Source organism: Dermacentor andersoni, chromosome 9 (genome assembly GCF_023375885.2).
Source record: "Dermacentor andersoni chromosome 9, qqDerAnde1_hic_scaffold, whole genome shotgun sequence".
NCBI classification, from domain to species: domain Eukaryota; kingdom Metazoa; phylum Arthropoda; class Arachnida; order Ixodida; family Ixodidae; genus Dermacentor; species Dermacentor andersoni.
In genome coordinates, this window is record NC_092822.1 from 141,664,658 (window position 1) to 141,670,011 (window position 5,354).

General features: G+C 45.2%; 1 long non-coding RNA gene across 1 annotated transcript; it reads left to right on the forward strand.

The window, feature by feature from the left end:
* Nucleotides 1–277: 277 nt before the first annotated feature.
* Nucleotides 278–2,603, forward strand: LOC126529696 (uncharacterized). Its single transcript, XR_011890232.1, has 3 exons — nt 278–1,032; nt 1,882–2,020; nt 2,531–2,603. It is a non-coding gene; the product is annotated as an uncharacterized lncRNA (long non-coding RNA).
* The last annotated feature ends 2,751 nt before the right edge of the window (nt 2,604–5,354 follow it).

The window sequence follows — 5,354 nt, forward strand, 5'->3', positions numbered from 1 at the left end:
TTTCCAACACAACAGATCTTTGGTCTCGCTTTATTGACTTCGTTTCTGAAAACAAAGGTTTTTCGTAAACGTGGTGCGATAAACACTCAAAAAATGAGCAACAGTGAAAGGTGCGCGACTTATACAAAAATACTAAACACAAAAGTTCACAGACGCTGAAATAACAAAAGAAAAGCACCAGGGGCCGTATTCTGTAGCGGTTCCTTTTGGAACCGGTTCCTTTTGGCTGTTGCCATTGGTCGGCGCTTCGTTGTCGTCATCCCTGGTGGGCGGGACGACAAATTTTGATGACGTCACACAGGTTGCCAATCTTCTGGAAAGGAACCGGTTCCCTGCTAGGAGAGGAACCGCGGAGAAGTGGTTCTCTCGAGGGTCGCGCGCGGGGGCGAGCATGATGTCGAGGGTTGCTAGGGCAACCGTGGCTGCCGGCTAATCTCGCGCCAGCTGACGAGCCGGCACCTAGACGAGACGAGACAGAGACGGCAATGGCGGCTCCTTTGGTTGTGTTGCTGGCGGGTGCCGAAAGACAACGACGCGACGAGAGGCAACGACGCGACGCGTTCGGCATGGCCGAAGAAGAGTTTCGAAGGCATTTTAGGCTCTCCAAAGACATAGTGTGACGTCTTTGCGATGAGCTGGAAGGACATCTCGGACCTCAAAGATTTCGTGGTGTCGACACTACGATGAAAGTGCTGTGCGCGCTGCGGTTTTTTTGCCACCGGGAGCTTTCAACAGTGCGTCGGGAATGAAGAAGCGATTGCACTGTCGCAGCCTTCGGTCAGCCGGATCATTACAGCCGTCGCCAAGGCCATTACGGTTGTGGGCAAAGAAAAAGGATGGGTTAGATTCCCATCCACGGCGCAACAGAAAGCCGCCGTCAAGGAAGGCTTTCTTAACCGTGGAAAAATTCCAGGAGTTCTAGGATGTGTGGACGGGAGTCTGATAGCCATCGTTCGCCCTAAGAAGCTCGGCCCCGGCGAAACGGAATCGTACTGGAGCCGTAAAGGGTATTACGCCCTCAACTGCATGGTCGTGAGTATTGTTCATTGACAAATATTTTCGATATGTGATTGCGCGAGTGCACGTTGTAAAAAACTTCGTTTCGTTATTTTTCATCAATTGCCGGTAATACTTGCGTTCCTATTCGAGAAAGTAGCGTTTGTGTTGTATGTGTAATGACGACTTTGATCTTGGCAATAGAACCCGGCCGCACTTTTTCAGTGCTCTTTAATCACAGTTGAATAGCCTTTTCGATGCTACAATGTAAACACATTACGCGCGACTTAAACCGGAATAGACGCCGTAGCAGTGAAGGGAGTCTTCGTCTGCGAGCGATCCTAACAGAAGACGAGCCCTTGTGATTCTTATTCGACGTAAAACTAAAGCATTGTGGCCAACAGACTGTAAACGTGAAAAGGAGCATCCCATCAATGAAAATGGTGTGAGGGAGAATGAGAATGTGTGGACACCCATTTGCTCTAGCTGTTAATACGGCACATACTGCCACTTCCGCGTTCTTTCGCTTGTAATAGGCACTTTGTCTGGAAAAACAAGAAAAAAACACAGGTGGCACTCTCTAGCAGAGTCTTGTACAATATGGACGGAAGAAACCAAAGGAATTATTTTGCACATTGTGTTGTGACCGCACGCCATACATGAGCACATGTACACATGCCAACATTGCATTTGTAGGTTAAGATGATATTGTTATCATGCTGATGATTAGTTCAACTGCCTACTGCGTATGTTGATATCGCCTTTTCTGTAATTGTGTTGGCTGACTGAACAGTAACTGATTGGCAAGTAGTGTTGTAAGCAAAAGTTTGTGCCAGATATTTGTTGCAGTGGCATTGACACCTTCTCTTTGCTTTCCCTTACGAGGTGTGTGATGCAAAGCTGAATATCCTGGCAATTGACCCACGGTTTCCGGGATCGTGCCACGATTATTTCGTTTGGAGGCATTCTGCATTTCGCCGCCGCCTCACTCGTGGCCTGTTACTTCATGGAGAAGTCTTGCTTGGTAAGTGCACCTAAAGTAGCAGTGCTTCTTCCACATGCAAAACATACACAGTCAAATAGTTTTGCATCCTAGCAAGCTTTAAGAAAGCGTGATTTGCTAGAAATGTGTTGTGAATGCAGCAGTACCTAATGAACCTGCAGCGACTATCGAGAGAAACATGTCTCTCTTAGAAGGCAGATATTTTTACCAGCATGTATACAACAGCTGACATGTTATTCTGTTTATTTACTTATTAATTTCAATACACTGAATGCCACGTGGAGCGTTACAGGCAGGGGCGTAATTCTACAGAACACGTCGAAATGGCAGTTTTCAAGTATGATGGAAAAGGGTTGGTGACAATGGACTCGGGTAGCTGGTTCCTGGTCACTGTCCTTGGAACGAAGGAATAAGCGTGTGCGTGAAACCTTCGGCATCAACGTTAGTGATCGGTGTAGTATATATTGTAGAATAGTGCAAGTTGCGCTATTTTTCTTTGTGTCACAATGTCTGCAATTTTTTTTGTTGCAGCGACATGTGGTGCTGGAGTGATTAGAAAGGATCAAACGGGTAGCTCGAGTTCGGGTACCTTCACGAGAAGAGGTACGAAAGGTAGAGTAAGGATCCCAGATATTGGCAGCATATTCGAGAGTAGACCTTAGAAGTGTTTTATAAAATAACACTTCTGAAGAGAGAAGAGCTAATTAGTTTTAGTGGAGGATGTACATTTAGGGAGAAGCAAATGGGATGAGCGGAGCAGAAAACCACGAGTATGAAATAAATATTACATGTCCAACTTAACCCGAGAATGAGATTTGCAGCCGAGACAACAGGTGAAATTGGGCTTTTCTTTAAAATGAGTCGAACTTTCTGGGAAGGTCAATGTTCGATAGATATTGCAACAATAAATCCAAGACCCGCTGCTGTTGTAAAAGGGCCCTGGCGTAGACTGTGTTCTTGCATTGTGCCTTAACGTATCCACGTTCGTTCACTGACGTGCAATACTTTACAGGGAACTCTGGGTACCCGCTAGAGCCATGGATTATGACTCCTGTGCCTGGTCACCCAAATCGCCTCACGCCAGAGGGGCGCTATAATGAGGCACACGCCTCAATGCGAAATGCCGTTGAGCGGTGCATAGGAGTCGTCAAGAGCCGCTTCCGATGCCTGCAGAGGTATCGGGTGCTCCACTACTCGCCTCAGAAAGCAGCCACTATTGTTGCAGCTTGTGCAGCGCTGCATAACCTCTGCCTTGCAGCAGGCGTGCCTCTGCCAGATGACCCAGATGACGACGGCGCACATGACGACAGTGCACAGGAGCCAGCCCAGGCACAAGTGCCGCTTCAAGTACAGGTGCCACCGCAGGCGCACCCTGTACAGCCTTCTCGAGCTTTGTTTCAAAGAGGCCGTGCGGTGCGTGAATCCATAGTTGGTGTGTTTCGGCTGCTCAGAAATTTGCGCATTGCCTACCTGCAAAGTGTGCGCCGGCGCATTCGCTGGCAAATGAGGCGGAGACATGTGCTGGTGTAACATGTTTTATTTTTATTTTCATGAAAGTAAATAGGCCGTGCACTTCAACATAACACATTGCGTGTGCTCACATGTGGCTAATCATAGTATGCTGCATACTGCAGTAGTGAAAAGCACATGATTTGTCTATGTTGAGCATGACAGATACACATGCAGTGACAAATAACCATGTGCCATTATGTTACTCCTTTGCTTTGTTCACTGTGCTTCTGAATATTGTCTCGCCAGGGAATTTTCTTTAAATAAAGGTTATTTCCAAGGTGAATGGCAACCAATCTTGCATTGTTGAATATTGCTTTGCAATGCCTATTTTACTGTGCAGTATGCATTGTTCCAAAGCTGAAGATGTCTGTTCATGTGTGACACGCAAGAGCAGCATGAGTTACACAGCAACTGAAATGTCGTCAGCAATCTGTATAGCACATATTGAAACGTATAGCAACAAACGAGACATGTCAAACACTTATTGGAGCAGGATTTCTTTAAATAGCAGACACTCATGCTTACTACTGCTTTGTTTAAACTCAAGAGTTGCTTCAACATTGCATTTCTTGCACACATGATTTCACATAATGCTCGTAATTGCTGCTTAACAAGGTGCAACAATATAAACAAAATCATGACAATGAAACATTTCTTTATTTATTCATTTTATTCATTGGGTACCTGCTTCGCCATTCAGGCATTATAGCAGGGAGGGTACAACTCATATAAATGAACGCTCAGAATTACACTCATAAAGCATGGAATAAATCATCACTTGAACAAATACAGAAAGTGTCAGGTGGTAGAGTATTCCAGTCTCTTATAGTACGAACATAGAAAGAGTAGCGGAAAGCGTCGCTTTTAACCCTCTATTGCATGGCGTCCCATATTTGGCACATACCGGTTACCATTCTTTTTCGCGTGTGTGAGATTCCCAGTTGAGAATGTGATACCGTCAGAGTAAATCTCGTAGTTATGCGCACTTATTATGGGCAAGTGCTGCCATCTCTTGAGTGATACGCAAAACAGAGGTGAAGTAGATTTTGGGATGCGACGTGAAACTCGGAGGGGGCAAACACGAGCAATTGGTTTTTTTTTTCTCTGAAAAGTTCGACCGCAGAAACGTAGAAAAATTATTTTGGCATATTTTTTGGCCTCGCCAATTCAAGGCAGTTACTAGTTTTCTCAATTTTGCCTGCAACTACAGCAGAGAAACCGAAATCGGTGTGTGCCACATTTGGCACAGTATGAACTTGAAATACAAAATATGGTAACGTGCTGCCATCTGTTCAATAGCCTGAAGCTGCAGGTCACTCTATCACAAGATGTAATTTTGACGATCGGTACGGTGAGGGCGAATTGTCTACCAAACAGCCGCCTGAAAAGTGAAAAGGAACTGAAATGTAAAGGAAGTGGTGCTTCAGAGGCACTCACAAGCGCGATAGATGACGTAGAGTTATCGTGTGTGCGTTGATACGACAACCGCGCCGTGACATTTCTGTCGAGCTTTGTTGGGAGAGATCCAGTCCAAAAGACTCAGCGCTGGTTTACCTCCGCCAAGGTGTTTCGCGAAATTGATTGCCCCAGCGTAGTAAAGGTCCATAACAGGCACATTTATTTATTTTTTTATTTATCATACCCTCAGGGCCATTACGGCATTATAGAGGGGAGTGGTTACAAGCAAAAACGGGTAAATTCAACAAACAGGAGTTACTAGTGCAGAAAATTATGTATATAAATATGTATAAACAAAACTATTTAACAAATGGCACCTAGATATACAATGTTAGCCAAGGCATTTGTGAGTACAGGTTGAACAATATGAAAAAAAGGTTCCTAG